Here is a 19,830-nt window from a genome sequence, read left to right as displayed (position 1 = left end):
TTCAAAGGGGGGAAATGTTATAGATTTGCTAATAAGTTAAGATTGATTGACTTTATTTGATTGATTATTTGATTTTATAAAATCAATCATGTAATAGAAATATAAGAGGATGGGGAAATGTTATAGATTTGCTAATAAGTTAAGATTGACTTTATTTGATTGATTATTTGATTTTATAAAATCAATCATGTAATAGAAATATAAGAGGATAAGAAAATATTTTTTAATGAAACTTATAGTTATAGTAAAAAGCGGCTATAGAAAATCCTCTGTACAGCCCCGTACCAAGGCCGGAGGAATTGGTCAGAATCACCTAGTAGGAATGTTTAGAACTTAGATAACAGACTTAAGATTTGAGATGATTGTTTATATGTAACCTAGGAGGATGTACTAAAATGTCAAAATGAGAATTTATGTGAACTGGGAAGAGTCGAGTGAAGCAACCCATAGCTGCCGGCCAAGAAACAGTTACCTCAAGTGGCAGGTAATTCTGGCAGGGGGAGATCGAGACCACCGACTCACATACCACCTACCCAAATCGTACCCCAGACCCATTTCCGGACCTTTCTAACCTTTACTGCGCAGAATCGGGTACGAGAGTATGTTAATGATTTATGGGAAATCTTACGATTATGCATGGATATTTAATGAATATGTATGAATGAGTTCTATATAAGGTGTATGATTTTGAACCATGGTGTGCGTCGATCGTGAGGGGACTCACTCACGCACCCGGCCGTCCATAAAGAAATGTCTGCTTATCTACATCACATTGGTGTCGGTAAGTTCTTCATTCCGAGATTTCGGTAACACTGCCATCCCATTCTACTCTTGTACGGAAAGCGAGTAGCACAAGGAGCAGAAGGTAGCCCCAGAAGTTGTACACAACCGTCACTGTGGCTTTTGTGCAAAACTATTCCTCTATCCTTTGAGCTCCTTTTGTGTGACACCCACCATTAACTAAAGCTTAGGGACTGAAAGTTGATTTCTTTTTTTATAAAAGTCTGCTGCTTAGTCATTCCAGAATGTCCAAACCAACTTCTTATTGCAAAGAGCAGCCCACGTGTGACTAGATCACAACTCGGAAAAAACCCTCCTGGAACAGCCTTTTCAGTGATCCCTGACTTTGGGCTTGCAACCGTGGCACGGGGATGTTTGATCACGTCCAAAGCCAGAAAGGAAGAGCTAGGGAGCTTGTGCTGAATTCAGTGGTTTTTCAGTGGATCCAGCCGAAGCCCAGCTGACAGCAGAGATGAGTTACACTTCACAGCTCAGGCACGCATCGGAGGGCTGTGTACTTCTATTGCACAGACACCCGAAAAGAGGCAGTACTGGGTGCTCGCTGCTCAGAAGATTTTTCCATCTTGCATCACATGTGGCCTAATTTTCATTAAAAACTTGATGTTCTAAACCATCAAAGCTCTTAGGAAATGACAAAGATTTCCAAGGGACAAGTTTTGCCCATAATCATGGGTGAGGCATGCCCCACGGCCACTATCATCAAAAAAAATCAGTGGCCATTCTTTCCCTTCTGCAGCAGGCCCTCAGCCTCTCCTGGAAGGTCTGCGGAAGCTATCCTTTCTTCTGCCCCTACATTGATGCTGGAACTTTAGGAAACCCTGGGAGTTTTACGCTCTCTCCTTCCAGGTGAACCTCAGAGAGTGCTCTCCTGAAAGGAGGAGGAGCAGAGTAAAATACAGACCATTCAGGACAGCCGAGAGAAAAAGAAAGAAAAAAGAGAGTATGTCCCGCTCCTCGCTAGCAGCTGGGGCTTCCAGGAGCACCCAGCCGCTGGCCAAGGCCTGGGTGCCCCAGGCTGGGACCGTGTGATGCTCCCACCACAGCATGTCCCAGAGCACATGGACCAGGGCATGGAGGGGCCGCAGCCTCCTTGTCCTCAGTCCCAAAGCCACACCTGGTTCTGTGGAGTGAGAATTCGGATCTCAGTCGGGTTAACACCTTGGCACATCATGGAGGGATTACAGCTCGGCATTCAAAGAAACAGGGGTGTGGGTGGCCCAACAGCACAGAACTGTTTCCCAAGTCCCTAACTTCTGCTGCTTTCTGGCACTCGTTTTTTTTGCCCACGGAACGTCCCCAGGTTTTGAGCTTGGTTTTGAACGTGATTCTCAACCAACCACATCAACACAGAGATCCAGCTTTACACGATGTAGGACACGGAAAGTGAAGGAGGGATCAGCACTTAGGATTTTGCTTCTCCCTGCAAAAGCGGCTTAGAAATGGGTTTTGGAAGAAATCAGATGTAACCCAGTACATTTCCATATCCAGAAAAAAACAACAAAAAAAGAATTTTAGGTGATTGAGCCCCCCCACCACGTGCTTCCTTCCAGCACTCAAGAGCCATGGCTTTATTTGCATGAATAACTAAGAAAGTTCATTTTGAGCTTAAACAAAACAAATTTCAAACCACTTCTTAACCGCTGGCTTTGCAAGTTGCACAGTGCTGATGAGTTCTGTAAATCACCTGGTCCAGAAGCGTTCGGCTAAGCGATTTATGGAGGCAACTGCAAAAACACACATGGAGGCCAGCCACTTCCCCGTGGGGCTCGAGATCCAACTGCAATTTCACAGTGCTGCACTAGGGCAAAGCTTCTAAATATTCCCTGCAAGGGGCACACGCTGTCTGCAAATCGTCCTCCAAAGGGATCTGTGACTGGCATGCAAATGCACGAGGAAGGCAGTCACACTGCTCAGAGTCGCCAAGAAGCAAAATTAATGACTCCCTAGTTAAAGATCACGGGTTTCTTCTTTAAACTCTTTTTGCACCCTGGGACAGTCTCCACCCTGACGATACAGCGGCTCAGCTCTGTTTTGTGAGGGATGGGGGGTAGGTGACCTCCTTGAGGTCCTCTCCCAAGGGGCCCATGGAAGAGTTCAGATCTCCTGAGGGACCACGAGGGTTTTTCCAGAGCAGGCTCCTCTTTCTAAACACCGATCGCTTGCCCAGCTCTATTTCCTGTAACTCCCAGGTTGCACGTAAGTAATTTTCCTATTTCTCTGCCACAACAACAACAAAAGCTCTCCAGGCACAACCCCTGGAGATCCCTGCAGCAAAGTGATGGACAGCCCCACCACCACAGCAAAAATCCCAGGGCCAGGAGCACAGCGCTGAGCCAGGATTCCCTTGGGAGCAACTTTTTAAATCAACCCTTTCCTTCCACAGCTCTAACAACTGCAGCTGGCGGCCAGGAAGGCGGTTTGTTAACACGAGCCCTGGTTAATTACTGTAGGTGGCATTTGCCAAGTAAACCCTGCGCAATTACCGTATCAATAAAAAGCTGTTTCATGGCCTTTGTATCTGTCAGCTTGGAGCAGTAAGGAATGGCTCGAAGCAGCTGGGTTAGTGATCTCAGCACCCTCCAGAACGGGAGCCTGGCTGCTGGGGACCACGGGCCTCGCACCTCCTTCCTCTTAGATGGGGAAAACCAGAGCGTTCCCTGGATGGAAATCTGACAGGGACCTCCCACTCCTGAAAAACACCTCAAGCAGCACCACACGGACGGAGAGGAAGGACAAGGTAACCTGAACCACGGAGCTTGCTGCAAGCATTCCCTGCCCCGTGCCAGCACAGCAAGGCCATCACCTCTGTAAGGGCAAAGGCGGCATAACTCGGTGGGTCAGTGATAACCGCTCCCAGAAAAAGACCTGACAGCACTTCTGTCAGCCGGGAGGAGCATAAAGCTTGTCTAGCAGGCTGCTCGCACTCTGACTTCTGGGGAGGGTGCTCACCCTGCTGAGGACAGCGAGCCCTGTAACACGCGACCCAGATGAAGCAGAGACTTGAGCCACGAGGTGACGATTCCCACGCAGGGACAGCAGCACACGTGTGGCACGTTCACAGACACCCTGCGCTCAGCAGGGCTCAGCCACTACGGTCTGGCAGCGCCTGGAGAGCGGGAGGTGACCCAGGGGCAGGGAGCACGTTTCACTCAGCTCCTACCGCCTCAGGAGCCCGATGGTGCATCCACGTAATAAAGGCTCATCCTGGAGGTCTATAGGGGCTTAGTGCTCGTCCACCAAAGCTCTTCTGCGAGTACCTCTCTGCCTTTACAAACACCTTGCAGCACAACGAATGCATGGTATGAAAGCTCGCTGCTTTGGCTGCTCTGGGATCAGCGGTCGGAGCCAGGCGCGCTAAGCCCTGGCTCTGCACAGACCAGCTGGGAGCCACAGGGACAGCAGGAAGGTGCTGGCACTGCCCTGCTGACCACCGGCTCTTCCTAGGAATTCCGTGGGAACCAACTGGGCTGGAAGAGTATTTGTGCCTCGCCTTTGCTGTGGGTAGCAGGAGGAGGAGAAAGGAGCTGTACCTGAGATGTCGCAGCAGACTGTTGATACACTCTGGCTTCTCGGGGTTTGAAGATCACGTAAATTTCAACTGAAGAATTTGGCCAGACATCTCCCTCCTAAGACAGGAGACAACAAACCATTTACCTTCAAACGTTACGTTTCTTGTTTTCAACCACAGCCCTGTAAGCCTTTATTTAGAGCATCAATGATGAGCAAGGAGCAAACAACACTTACAAAATGTGTAAGACTTTGGAAGCAGCTGTGAAAAAAATTAAGTCCCTTACCTTTACTAGCACCCGGTAAAGGCTTGCCTTTTTTTTTTTTTTTTTTAATTAGGGCTATAATAAAGGAACTAAACTGGCTGGCTTCAGCATATCAAGGATCTCTTCAGAAGTGCCAGCTGACCTAAAGAAAAGATACGGTTTCCCTCCAAACCTTCCCTTATATCCCTGTGTCACTACAGCCATGTGAACACGTCTTCTCAGATCAGAAGAGATTTAGCAAGTCAAATGGATTTTTCCATTCTTAGTTACAAAGATAGAAAGAAAGAAAACCATGCCTGCCTTCATCATTGCAGAAGAGATCTGTAAACCAGCTCACAAACAAAGGCAAGGTCCCGTCAGGGCTGGCTACCCCGGCCAGGGCTCACTGTCCAAGCCTCCCTCTGCTTGCAGGCAACAACTGGCAGAAGAGGAATATCAGGGCTTTGCAATCTGCTCCAGCTGCCTGCAGGTCTCCACAGGGGGTATGAGACATTGCCCATGACACAAAGCCCTAGTTGTCCTGGCCTCCTCCCGTTCCTGCATCACCGCTGCTGTCGGAAGCGGAACCGGAGCTGGGTCAGTGCCCACGTGGCATTTCTCTGACACTAGAATGTGATCCTGGCTCAAAATAACCCAAACCGAACACCAAAATGGTGAACTTCCGCTGCACAAAAAAAATCCAGCTTCAGCAAGAACCTGGGAGAACCCTGCAAGCGTAAATCTTCAAACAGCGAGGGAGTGGCGATGGGTCCCTGCAGGTGTTATTCCCAGCGGCCGAGGCCCCAGCGGGATGATTTGCCCAACACCACCGAGACCACGGTGATTGCTGCAGTGTTGCTGGCATCTCTCTGTACGCTGTATAACTCACCAGATGTCCTGCCATGCTCCAGGAAGCCAGTCAGTGGTGCAGTAAGATCCTGGTAAGGGACATATCTCCCTACATCCAGGGTGCTGCTGGATCCCAAGGCACAGTCAGATGAGACTGCTCTAAGGCATCAGAGGAGACAAGCCTACGGACGAGCAACACAACCCATCCATTCATATGCACCCGCACAGCTCTCTGCAACAATCCTAACGCAGCATTATTGATGGAGCCTTGCACTCATATCCTCACTCCCAAGAAAACCTGCACCAGCAGTTAACAGACTCAAACCTCTTGAGCTTCTGACATGAAATCACCATTCTCCAGGATTCAACGTATTTGGACAGAAACTTCAGGCAGTACGTCCACAATCAGCTTCCCTGTATTGTCAGTGAAGCTGCACGCCAGACTGTTTGACTCAAAGGGAGAGGGCAAGAAGAAATCATCAGTTACACATTATTCTACTATTCTGTGGCTAAAAAAAAAATTGTGAAGGACATGACTGTTTTGGGAAACCTTTGTCATTTCTCCCTTCATTACTGCTGTATGTCAGACCATAAAACTGGAAAATATTGTGACCTATTTCTCCTGGGAAATGAAAATAGGCTGTTGGAAAGGTTCCTCACATTCCTGCTACCCCACGGGGAAGAAAGAATTGCTGGTTAAAAGGATACACTTCACTACTCACCCTTGCGGGCTACTGCTACATAGGCGTACCAGCCCTAGGACACGGCAGGAGCCAGCGGTCTGCCGCGGCTAGCATATTCTCCGTAAGATGGCAGTTGAGTCAGATCATGGAAAACTACCGTGGATGCTTGCCAGGACAGAAATGCAACTATGCAGTGCTGTGAACACGATATTGCAACACTGCTGGCTTAATGTCAGCCTCAGGCAGGCTGCAGCTGGCAGGTGGCATAAAATACAGACGGTGGATGTATGATGATCCAGCACAAAAACTCCTGCTGTTGTGCCCTGGCTTTGCTACAGCATATGCCAACGTGATACCCGAGGGGACGGCACACCATGACTCACCGCTACAGAAGTGACCTCAATAAGGAGACCAACCATAAATAGATGCAGATCCTATTTCCCCTCCCTCAGCCCCTAAATAATGCGAATCTCCTCAACCTCCACCAGCCTGAAAAGGAAAAAGCTGGTCTTGGAAAGTGGGGCACCACCAACTGTCGGCCTGCTTTGTTTGGTGGAGGGAGAAGGTGATCCATGGAAAGGAAATCACTGCTCAAAGCACACCAAAACCCCCAAAGGCAGAGCTGGCAACACAAGTACTGAAGTGACTCCCCAAAGTGCATCCTGTTAGTTCAGGGCACTCAGGGAAAAGGCAGCGCCAAAGCCAGTATCTGCCCCTTCCCATCAATAACCGAACCCACAGCGAGCGGAGGGATGGACCATAGCTCCCACTGGAGATGGCGCCTTCTGCCAAAAACCAAAGTGCTCTGCAGTCCCCTCTCATTTGGATGGGGACCAGCTGGGCACCTCAGCTGAGGTGGACGTTTGCAGGAACAAATATCGCTGTTATCTCCTGGCCCAACCTCTGCACCAACAGCAGTAGCACTTGCGTAACCTGCACATCTTGAAGACCACCTCCATCGGCTCAGAGCTGACACGTGGCACTGAGGAGTCGCTACCAGGCAATGACAAGACAGTGATGACTTGTCAAGGTAAGAGCAATGATTACAAATCCTTTTCCTCCCTTTCCTCTGGTTTCCATTTCCAAGGAGTCAGCTCCCACGTGTCTGTACTGTGACTTACAGCTAAGCTGTGGTGGGGAAGGTGCAGCAAAAAGCAAGGACTTTGTCCTTTGAGAGCCACCTGGGCTTCTACCACAGATGCTTCTGCTGACATACCATGCGTCTTTGCAAAAATAAATCAACTTCGAGACGCACTCAGGAAGTCAGAGTTACAGAACAGCTTGTTTCCCACAGGCTTGGACGGCTGCTCAAAACGTTCATGGTCACAGGCTGACTGCAAAACCGCTCCTCCTCTTTTCTCTTATTATTTTCATCAGCAAGTTAACCTTATACAGGCTGAAACAGCCTGCTGCAGCTTCCACTGAGAGCAACCCCTGGCAGCTAACGGCCCGCTTACACAGCAAAGCTGCTGCACAAACCCTGCAAAGCCACCCTGCCCAGAGAGCCTTTCCAAGGCTATCGTCCCTCCAGCGGCCTCCTAACCTCTGGGAACCTCCAGCCACTTGTTCCAAGGGTTTGATTCTTTCTATAGGGTGCTCCCAGGCACCACAGGTGATAGGTGGGAAGAGCAGCCGCCGCTTTTGGCCAGAAGGTCCGAGGCAGCAAGGTCCCAGCTCTGGTGGGGCCCCTCCAGCAGATTTACACGGTGCTGCAAGAAGGGTCTCTGTCCACGCTAGAAGTTACGGGACTCTCACCGGGGAGAAGGTTGTGGAAGTCAGCAGCAGTGGATTTTTAGATTTTACATTTGATAGGAAAAAAGACTAACATTTGATGTGAAGACACCCGTACGCCAGGGGGGAAGACAGACATCAGCAAAACTATGAATGTGAAACCCATTGTTCCATAAATCATGGAATTAATGGAAATCTAAAGACTGATAATGCTGAACCAGCCAGGAGGGGAACGACTCCTGTAGTATCCCACTTACACCCAGTCCTAAGCCAACTGTAACATCAACACAGCCATTCAGGAAAGGTTTCCACTCGAGACTTGAGGCCAGGCTACACTCTGGGTCCGTACAGCGCTACACGGAGCACCAGGACTCAGCGGGCAGCCAGGCTGCTGGACCTCACCCTAATGCACTTCAGGAGCCCAAGAGCAGGTTAAGCTCGTTATGGAGACCTAGCCCAGTTGTAATGAAGCAGGAGCCCTGGGACATGCTCCAAAACCAGCTGGCACAGCTCAGGTGATCGGCTCCCGCTCTCTGCAATACCCCCGCTGCTCTGACACAGGCTCTTGGTCCCATCATGCTGCTCTCAGCTGCAGTGGTGTGAAACTGCAGCTGTGCTCACATGGGGGGCTCTCAGCCTCATTCGGGCTATGGGAGTAACCAAGAAGAGAACAAGATCCCCTTCCTTAAAAAAAAAAAAAAATCGTTTCACCTACTATAAAAGAAAGAAGAGGCTCAGATTATTCTAGCGTTTGCAACAGGATGAGAAGGGATTTTGCATTGCTCAGGCAGCAGGCATTCTTCATCTCAGACCATGCAAATACTCAGAGTCAGGGCTCTGTTTCATTGAAGGACATGAGGTTTTGATTGCGCAAACGCAAAAGCAAAAAGTTTTCTCCAAGTCTGCAATGAAACTCAAAAAGTTCGTTTAAAGCTGCCAGCCTTGCGTGCAGGCTCACAGACGATGCTGGGAGGGAGAGTCACACATGGTATAAATCCAGATTATATGAAGGGATTGGTCTTTCCGTGATTAAACGGGCTGAACTTGGCCTCCTTTCCATAGAGGACCTTTTCATTCTTCAATAGGTGAACTAATGCCCATGGTTAATCCCCATACGCTACGTGTAAGGCCTGCCCTTATATATAATAATCAGTACCCCTGAACACTGTAAGGACACTTATGAAGTGCCCTTAATTTATAGCCCTTGCAGCAGAGCTCAGCTTTAGGCAGGCTCTCGCCGCCTGCCAGGACCTCACTGTTTAGAAACGCTTTTTGCAACAACCTCTCCCAGCCTCACTAGAAACCTCATGTCTTCCCTCTCGGCACATCAAGACGCTGATGCGGGTATCTGCCAAGTGACCTCATTCAGGGAGGAGGAGGAGGAGGAAGAGAGGTTCTCAGCTATCACTTACCACCGGCTCAATGGCAAAAATATCACTGGAGAAAAGCATAGAGTCTTCTCGCACCTTTGCCCTCTGGTTCTGGAAGGCACGGGAGAGAAGGGAAAGGCGTTCTTGGAGCGTGGGGTCCATTGCACGCTGCTTGAGAAAAGAATCCCTCTCATTCTCCTCCTGCTTCTGCAGCCTGCGACAGCGCCTGCAGCCATGGGGAGACACAAACCAAGCAGATCATTTAATAAACAACATATCTGCAGAGACTGTCGCGTAAGCGCAGGAGCAGCCACGCACGGGGGGAGGAACAGCAGGAGCAGCTCAGCAAGGGGCTGACCCCAAGCCACGGGGTCCCAAGCAGATCAGGTTATCACTTGTTCGCTGGCACGGCAGGTAGTTTTACGCCACACTCACGAGCTAAGAGGAGGTTTGTGAAAGCTAGCAGCCCTCAGGAGAGCCTCCTGGCTCAAAGCTACTGCCACGACTAATGGACAACCCACCAACACCCTCAGATGGCTTTTCCTCCCGTAGAGGTGCTCGGGGAGATGGATGAAGATGAAGGAGCACACACTGCAGTGCTTCGCTGGCAAGGGGAGAGCAGCTGGGATTCAGCTGCAGGTTACCAGCATCACTCTTTTTTACCTTCCCTTTTGGACTGGCAGGGATAAGCAAACTAGATCTGCTCCACTGCCTACACTGCCATCCAGCAGAGGATCCCAGAGCATTTGAAAAGCCAACTCACGGACTTTCAGGCATTGCATGACTTCAGTGAAATTAATGGGTTTATATGCATGAAGACAGAGGCCCCGAGAGGTGAAGGGACTTTGCCTAGCATCACCCAATAACGAAGGCAGGACCAGCATCTCTGAATGCAAACCCTTACATCCAGCCTTGAACCACTTCAACATTTTTCTCTTTTTGGCCTTCTCCACAGAGCTTTGACACAGGTCACCTCTCCCTTAGTTGGTAGTTGTAGCAGCAATCATTCTAGTGTTTAAAGCTCGCAACCGAGAGGTGAGAAGGGAGCACTGCTGCAGAGCACTTGCTTCCCAGCTGGCACGTGGATGTGCCCCCTTCACGCTCCAGTCCCCTGGCCACCAAGGACCAGCAGGTGACTACTCGAGGGGGATGAGGGGAAGGCTCCATACACAGCACATCAGGGCAACGTGGTATAAACAGGACCGCAATCACCACCCAGCTAAATTCCAATACATTTAGAAAGGAAACACAGCCATGGACATTACTAGCAGCACGCAGACAGAGCCTCGGGCAAATGCTGTCACCAGTGCCAAAAATACTTTCTTTGGCTTGCTCCCTGTGGAGTGTCATGAGAAATGTTTTTCCACGGCTGACCTACAGCGCTGTGCATGAGGGGGGCTTCCAGGCACCAAGATGAGCAACCCTCAACTAAGCCTTCATCAACAGACAATAATTCCATTGTTGAATCCCAGAAAGTCCTGCAGGAGGGAGACAGAGCAAACCCCTGGGTAGACCTTGTGATGATCCAGGTCTTTTGGGGTGACAGCCAAGCGCAGGGTGCTGAACTGCCTCCTCCCATTGTACAAGTCCTCTCTGCTCTGACATCTCAAAAGCTTCTGCTACAGCAGGACAGTGGCCTCGGAGCTATGACCACCCCTAAGACTGCAAGTAAGGAAGAACAAAGCACTCTGCTCAGAGTACAGAACACGAGCTGGCATAAGATCAAGTGCCATTGGAAAAAAATGGGTTGAAGTTAACTGTGGGGAAACCTGGTTGCTTCTGAGGGGAGAGAGGATCACTCAGGGTCCCATCTGAGATAGGCAGGTGGGAAGAGATGCTAAAAGAATGGCGCAGGGACGTACTAAGAGAAGGTCATGAGACTTTTTCTGTTAACACACTGATCTTGCACAGAAGTCACACACTGCGCAATTAAAAACAGAGAAGAGTGGAAAACTAGTTTTGGCCTTCAAGGCATTTCTGACCTAATTACACTGAACTTTATTTGCTCAGAAGCCCTCAAAAAGTTCTCCAGCTGAAGGCAGTTTCCTGACCAGCTCTGGGTTCAGACTAACTCCTATACACCTACAGCCATTCAACTCTGAGAAGGCACACAAGGACTCCCTAAATCACCCCAGCTTCTAAGTGTCTTTTCCAGTGCATCCCCTTGGGCTAGAAGTGTTTCCCTGCTGCCCCAAACGGAATTTCAAAGCTTCAGAGACACCCTGTGGAGAGCCTGCCCCACCTCTCAGCACCACGAAGACACAGGTGCTGACGCCCAAAGGCACTTCCAAGTCCTGTGCTGCCCTGCCTTCCCCGCAGAACCCTCCACCTCCGAACTCTCCGAGCCCCGGAGAAGGGGCAGGGATACCTCGTTGTGCTCGAAGCCGGGACAGCGCAAGGCAATTCAGCATCCTACAGCCGGATGGCCTCAACGTTCGGGGCCAGCAAAGCACCCTGCCCTGCGCACTACTGGACAAGAAGGCTGAAGAAGGTTGCCATCTTATCAAAGCTGGAGGGGAAGAAACTGCAGTGAATATCACAACAGGTACGCTGCCTGCAGCTGTTAGGTGCTACCGCTCAACGCAGTCCCAGGTAAGGAGTGCCGACACCTTCCTCAGCCTCACAGACCCTCTGCGAGCCCAGGGACCTGGCCTCACTGACTTAGGGCTCCCACAGACGGGAATTTGCTCTCCGAGGAAATGCAACCTTTCCTCCCCAAAACATGAGCTGGAACATGGATGGAACCGGAATGGGAAGCACTGAGCTCCATTACCCTGAAGCCCAGGGGGGGACACCCTGGTGTCGTGGATGGTTTACTTGTCCTACGCCATTCAAAAAAGCACCAACATCCCTCTGAGGCCGTACGTTAGTTTTACCCTTGGGCAGCCTGTCTTACTGAAATGAATCTTCCCAACGAACCTCAGGTTCTCCTGATCCTCCCCTTCTTGACTAACAAAAGCCTTCCACTGGAGTGGGCTATGACTTTACTCCGATTGTGGATGACCACGGATCTGTGGTTTGACAGCGTGATGTAGGTCTTCCCAGCTGTCAAGGAGTTCCTGTCTAGCCTGATGTTGACATCTTCAGCGGCTCCATGAAGGCTTGTGTGAATATCTTCACCTGGAACAAAGCAAAAGCGAGACTTTGCTCATCGCCCTTGCTGATGGGAGTACAAGGAACAGAGGAAGCCACAGGGAACAGAAGTGTCACAGCCTTTAGCTGTATTAGCAGTTCCACAGATCAATACCTTTATCACAGCCTGATAGCTGCATGTGTACAGCACGAGGATGTCCTGGACACCACCTTAAGCACCTTATTTCTGGGTGGGCTTGTGAAGATTTATCCCCAAGGTGACCCTGTCTACAGGGGGACTTTTTCAGATGTGCCCAGGTGGCCTTTGGGTTGCCATCCCACTCGGGTCCCAGGGAATTCTGCATCTGAGTCGTTCAGGTGACTCTCAGGAGTCCCACCTCGGTCACGGCTCGCCCAGAGTCTCCTGCAAGCACGCCACCGGGGTTGTGTCTCTCCTGATCCCTTGTTGCCAACAAGCCAAGGTGCCTGGGGCATGCAGGCAGAAGAGGGAGGCAAGCAAAGTGACAGCCCACGGCAGGATGGGACGCAGATGAGAACTTCACTGTGTTGGAGCAGCAGCACCCTCACTTGCTGTGTGTCTGTGCAGACAGGTCGGAACGAGACTGGTGGGGCACGGCCCACGCCAACCTGCCCATCACAGCCCTGCAAGCCCATTTCTTCTGCCTGGAGCCTGTCGGTGCCTGTGCCTGAGCGTGCAAGTCTGCACCGAGTATTCCCAAGCTGTCCCACAACCCGAGCGAGCACGCCTTTGCTTTCCACCTCAGACCGAAGAGGAGAGAGCCCCTGGCTGCACACAGCAGCCGATTAACGCCTGGAGTCTTGCTGGAGCACCCGCCAGCACTTCACCCTCCAGAAGAGACCCCCACCAAAGCGTCCCTCACTGCCAGAGCTTCCAAACCTTCATTCTTCCCAACCAAGCAACTCCTGGGAGTCAACCATCTCAAACTTGAGCACCGAGCCTACTCTGCCTGTTGCAGGTGAGGGTTTCCAGGTGAGAAGCAAACCACAAACACGAGACATTCTCCGTCGAAATGGCACTTCTGTGGAGCGTGTTTAAAGCCTCAGAGCCAGCCCCAGCTGAGAAGGGCAGCGACCCGGCCATCCCTGGAGAGCATCCCCCTGCCGAGGCAGAGCCTTCTCCTCGCTGCACGGGTTACAGCAAGGCAGCCAGGGGATGGACCTGCCTTTCCAAGGCGGCCACGCAACAGCACGGGGGAGAGCTGGCGGTGTCCTACACGGACTCCTTAAACCCTAAGGCAGACACAATGCGGCGAATCACAGCCGTGCCAGGAGAAAGAGAGCCCCTCTCTTGGAGGGAGGTTGGGAATGAATCACCCTTCAAACAGATCTCTGCAGCCATTCCCTCACCTCCACACATGGAGAGTTCAGCCTTCGTGCCTGTATAACCTCAACTTCTCTGCTCTTAAGGGAGCCCAGGAGGAGTGGGAGGGATTCGTGGCCAGAGATGAGTTATGTTGCGAGAGAAACAGCGACGTCTCCAATGACTGGACAGCCTGCTTTCTGGAACGGACAACTTAGCGTAGAAAAATAACTGAGGTTCAGAAGCATTACAGAGGCAGGTGTGCTTTATAAGCACTGCCTCCCCCCTCCGCTGAATCCTCGGCGTACGTTGGCAAGCAGAGGAAGCAGGACCCAAGAAATGGGAGACATGCACAGTGCTTTGAGCATGTACAACTCGGGTTCATGGAAACATGACATGAAAAATGCTCTACGAGACAACAAAGTACTGCAAAATGAACTCCACGAAAACTATCATGATCTCCCTGTCTAAACCCATGGCCAGGTGGGTCTTGAAATAATGGGAATAGTTCTGATCTTAAAAACCAACCTGAAGCCTTTGAAATTTAATCGTTCTTTCTGCCCTTCTCCGAAGTACAGAGCAGCTTCTATACGAAGACTGAACAGGATTCCTCAACCTAGAAACCACACAGGACATAGGTAGGTTTGTAGAAGTATGAATGGCCTGGGAAAAAGTGAACGAGGAAAAAGTTGTCACAATTTGTTGTAAAACAGGAACCCGAGGGCCTGAAATGGTATTAGTCAAAATTAGAGAAAAGTAGTACTAGTACTTTTCCAAGGAATATTCCTTCCTTTGGAACGTACTGCCATAGGTGCCTACAGGCGCTCATCGCTATAAATCCACAAAGCAACTGGACAAAGGCTTGGAAGGTAAAACCATCAGAAGCGATTAAACAAAGACGTGAATAAAGCCTCCAGCACAGAAAAATGCTGCCTCCAAGGCCCACGAGGGAGAAAGCATATGCACTGCCTGCTTCTACACGCTTTGCTAAGCATCCCCTACCGCTGCTCTCCTGGAGAGCACTTACACTCCCGGCTGCAGGCACCGAGGACGCTTCTGAAGGCTGGAGGGCTTTGCCGGAGCACCTTCTACCACAGAGAGAAGGATCTGGCATCGTGCTGACTGTGTAAACCCACAAACCTCCCGGTACAGACGAGAGCGTGCAGACGCCAGCAAGTCAGGAGGGAGCAGCAGGTCTTTCTGCCAGGCAGATAAACTGACACAGCAGAGCTGTCAGGGTTGGCCCAGGGCAGCTGCAGGCTTCATGGCCTGGGTGCCAAATCAGATGTGACATTTATTTAAGACTCTTGATGGTTTAATATATAAGTCTGGAGGAAAAGAAAAAAACAACAACAAAACAATCTCTGTACTGTACCAGCAATGTAGCCCTAGGTATTTCACCTGATGGGGTAATGTCCGTGGGTCTGTGCTTTGGGATGCTTTGCTGCCATGAAAGCACATTTACTGAATCCAGACGTACCTGCCCTATCGTTACTTACACAACACGATGATCTTATTACAGGCTGTCAGCTCTCTCATTCTTACACGCTTTTGACGTATTTCCCAGAGACAGCAGGACACAGCTCACTCTGCAACCTGAACAAAGCAACACCTGAACTTGAAATTAAAAGAGAGGCTTCTTACACAGCAGTAGAGCAGGTGCTTTGGGCTGTGCACTCCTGAGCGATGCTCTCTGAGACAGCGGGAACACCACCGTGTTTTATTCCAGCATCCATCTGCATGGCTATGGCCACCGGTATCTTAGCACATCATGGTAACTTTTAACTATCTGAAAGTAAGAAACCCAGCACTGGGTCATCCTCTGGGGGGCCTGTTGTGCAGGAGGAGAGGGAATTTACAGAGGAGCTAAAATATCTTTCCGAATATTAAGCAAACCCTTGAACAAGATTTCAAAACAAATTTCAGGTTTTATGAAGAATGCGTTCCCAGCATTCAACAGCCAGTACCTTCCTCCATCGATTACTGCTCTAAATATTAGGAAGCTGGTAGCCAGATGGATTAGACTGAAGAGAAACAAAACAGCACTCTGCTGCCTTTCGTCCTCACCGTAATATTCTCCCTCTATCCCTGTAACTCCCTCCTCGCTGAATTTGGATTTTAAACCTTTTTAGGAGTGCATGACAGTCAGGTTCAGAATATTTGGGTAACAGGGAAAGCAAGTTTAAGTTAATTTGCCCAGTTTGTCAGAAAACTATGCCTGGCTCTCACCTCTTCTAAAAGAGACAGGTCCTGCTGCTTTTTCACTGAAAATACAAGCAAGCAACGAAAGCCGAGCTCTTCACTCAGAAGTGTCATTGTACCTCCACATCGACCCTTTGAGCAGTTCTTTTGCTCCTGCTACTATCACGATACCCAACTGCCTCACCATCACCAGCATATTCTGGTTTTTCAAACAGCATGCAAAGGTCTGCTGGTACCACTTCACCACCGGAGAAGGGAGTCACTTCACCAGGCTAACGATCTCTGGAAAGCAAGAGGAGTCCCCTGCGGCGGGATCCAGCCCTCCCCACCATATGCTTTTGGCTGCACCTCCCACAGAGCTACCTCGGTCAGAGCCAGGAGCGCTGCTCTGAGCTGTTTTGCTGTCAGGAAGCTAATGGCATCACCTACAAAGTGTGCTGGGTCTCTGACAAAGGCCACCTGTCAGTCCCCACGCTCGTATTTCCAGCACTAGAGCAAAACACAGGGCAGCGACAGTCATTTTTAAGTGCTTCTCTGAGGCAGTGCTCATGAGCTACCTTCAGACATCATTAAAACCATCGTGCTAGTTACTCCAGCCCTAGGAGCAGCTTGTTTATAAACCTCACCATTAAATAACTGCTGCCAGCACAGGGGTTTCTACAGGACCATTGCCCAGGCTACAACAAAGCTCAGGGCACCCTAATCATCACTGCTGCCACAGCTGATGCTGTCAACAGCTAAAGCCCCCAGCAACGCCCCCTCTGAGCCCATGCAGCCCATCGCAAGGAAAGGATCTGCTACCCCAGAGCACTGCAAGCCACCGTGAGACAACAGATGGGCAGGAAAAGGCAGATGGAGAGCAATGACCAGCCACAGCGTCTACGGGACAGGTCGCAGGCTCTTCAGACGGCTCTCCTGCACTTAGGAGTCACCTTGCTTTCCACCAGGCTCCTTGTTGTGCATCCTCCTGTAATGGAGCACCCAAAGGATTCCCCATTACCTCCTCCGCACTGTGCTTAGGAAGGGCTGTTGGCTTTCTTACAGGATGAAATACTCCAGCGCAGGAATATCTGGGAGCCAGCACAGAGCCTTTGTGCTGCCCAGTGTGACGGAGCCTCACAGAATGGACTGAAAGGACAATGAAACTGTTGGATAACACAAGACAGCGCTGCCGCATATCCAGGATGCCGTGGGCTATATATAATCATTATTGGTACTACAGCCATGATACGCTGGGGTTGCTGATCACTGAAACACTGCTTTTGGCCCATGGGGAAAAACAGGGCAGGAACCTTCATTCTGATTGCCTGGCAAAGACATGCTTAATACGCCACTTCATATATCAATCACCCTTCAAGCTACTCTTCTGCTTCTCAGCAGACGTTGATTGATCCACCAGGAAAGGAGACTAATGAATGGTCAGTTCTGCCCCAAAACGCATCCAGGGTTCATGGCACCTAAGAACATACTAGTGATTTCCACTGATGATAGAAGAGACAAGCTGCAGTCCAGGATGCCCTGCAAAGAGATGAAAACTACATTCTCCAGATATCCTTCACAGGCTAAGAATGGGATAGGCGGCGTCACATGGAAGTCTGCTTCTGGGGATGAACAAAACAGCCAAAACTGAGACTTTTGGCAAGTCCTGAGCCTCCTCTGCTCTGGCTGGAGTCAGTACAAACCGCAAGGGCTCAGCAATCTGAGTGATCTCAGGAACGTGAAACGCAACACAGCAAGGGCTGAACTTCAGCTAAACCCTGCTGCCTATCCACATCCATCCGTGGGTTTGCAGAGAGAAAAGACAAAGGCTTGATCTAGAGGCTAAGCCAATAGGATTTTCATTTTGTTTTCAAACAAGTTCCTGGAAGCTACTGATGGCAGTGCCAGCCTGGCAAGATGACAGGACCTTCGGTAGAAAGGGGGTTCTTAAAGGAAAGAGAAGAGAGGCATGCAGAGGTGGTTGTCTTCTCCAAAGTCTACACAAAACCACAGACTAATATCACAGCAAGGTAATGTTTTACTCTTGCGAGTAGCTGAGATGCCCACAGGTGTTCAGCCTCAAACATCAATAAACACGTAGGGCTGGGATTTAATGAGCTTCCTGCGTGTGTACAGTGGCCACTAACACACCGCCAAGCCCTTGCAGAGGTGGCCTCATTTACCAACGTAAGCTGATCCAGCTAAGCCCAGCATCAATTTCAGCTGAAGAAAGGGATTCAGCACCCCAACACACCGACATTCCCGGCTGGGAACCCCATGCTGATCTGTGCAGGAGCTGAGCAGTCAGCAGCGCCCCTGACAATTCCCCTCGGCCCATTTGCAACGCGATGCAGCCCCTACCACAGTTTCCCACCGCGGCCGAGATGCACAGGCTGTGCTTGCCCTGCTGCCAGCCGAGCACACCCGGTTCTGTAGTTACCGTCATCTTCACCAAACCCAAATGGCTCTAACACACCACACCAAACTCTCTGTCGTGCCACAGGTGACTGAAGAGCTCCACATCAGCTCCCTAATTAATCGTGTTTCATATGCCTTGATTTTTCCTGTGATCTCATGCCTCATCTTCCCCCATTTGTGATGAAACCTCGGTGCTTTCTCAAGCTGGCGGTTATCACTCACAGCTCCAGAGGCTGCTGCAGCACAGAGAAGCTGCCTGTGGTTAGACCGAGAAGGGCAGAGGCATCTCAGGGCAGTGGCTCAGGCCGTCCTGTGTAGGGCAGAAGACCCAGATCCTCTTCTGACATCCCCTGCCACCCTGAGCATTGCTGCCGCACTAAATACAGTGATCCCCAGCCAGTTCTTCCAGATCTACCCAAGAAATTCTTTTGTTATTATTTTTTATGCTTACGTTGCCCTAAGGAGATCTTGTCTATCGTGCAAGTGTTGGTGCTGGCTTAGAGGAAGGGGAAGATCTGAGGCCAGCTCATCACGCTTACTGACCAACCCAAACCACACATCCCAGTAGCTCTCCGGTGCTCAGTACCAAACCCCCCTGCAGCAGCCCCCCGCGTGCGGGCAGCCTAAGCAGCAGCTGCTGGCCAGCCTTCGGGACTGGGGGGCTGGCGGGAGCCTGCCAGGGAGGAGACGGCTCCGGCAGGGCTTGCTTCTCCACGCTGCAGGCTGGAATCACCACCCCTGACGCGTTTGACAAACACACAGATGTGGTGCTTCGGGACACAGTTTAGTGGTGGGCTTGGCAATCCGGGGTTAAGTTGGACTTGGTCATCTTCAAGGTCTTTTCCAACCTCCATCATTCTATGATTCTACGAGGCTGCTGGCATTTGCCCCACGCCTAGCAAGCAGCAATGGGGAGGAAACGGTGCTGGGGACCCCCTGCTTCCAGGGCCAGGCAGCAAAGCTCAGCGGCGGGGGAACAAGGCAGCCAGACCCCTCCCTGACCCAGGGCAAGGCAAGCTCTGCTCCACATTGTCTCCAGCTCCCCGCGTGCTGCACTGAAGAAGTCTGTTTAGCTGCTCTCTCCTGCCATATAGGAATAACCTGAATCTGGCACAGAGCAAGTTTTGCTGCCCAGGGCTCAGGAGGGGAGACATGACTTCACCCACTTCCTACGGGGATAGGAACTGAGCCAGCGCAGGAAAACTCACTCTGATTAACAACCACGGAGCCAGAATCAGACCCTGCTCGCACTTTCTACCTGCCCTTGAAGTAAGCAATTGAGGAGCCGAGGCTGAACTCCCCCATCTGTGCCCTGGGCGTGCAGAACCACAAAGGATGCTCTGAGCCTGGGTCTGCCATCCACAGCAAACAAGCCAAGATTTGCTTTAGCACAGCTCCTGCTCAGCAGCTGTCAGCCCTCCTGCAAGCTGTGTGGGAAGTTGAGGGAAAACAGGGTATTCATCTGCCAAACACCTAGACGGTTCCTCAGCAGGCTTTTAGCACAAGGCTGGAGGCTTCCAGCAGGACCAAAACCACCGAGAACTACTCCTGAGCCACACACGTTACCTCTCTTCTGGGGAAACCGCTTTTTGGGGCTCTGAACCAAGGGGAGACAGAAGAGTAATGGAATA

The 19,830-nt window shown here is 50.8% G+C and overlaps 1 pseudogene; it reads right to left on the bottom strand.

Annotated features, from left to right (window-relative positions):
* The window catches only part of LOC129785665 (hydrocephalus-inducing protein homolog), an 80,690-nt pseudogene that overhangs the window by 22,969 nt on the left and 37,891 nt on the right, over positions 1-19,830 (bottom strand).

Source organism: Falco peregrinus, chromosome 14 (genome assembly GCF_023634155.1).
Source record: "Falco peregrinus isolate bFalPer1 chromosome 14, bFalPer1.pri, whole genome shotgun sequence".
In the NCBI taxonomy this organism is placed as follows: Eukaryota; Metazoa; Chordata; class Aves; order Falconiformes; family Falconidae; genus Falco; species Falco peregrinus.
The sequence above is the reverse complement of the archived record's forward strand: the minus strand, read 5'-3'. Positions and strand labels throughout refer to the sequence as shown.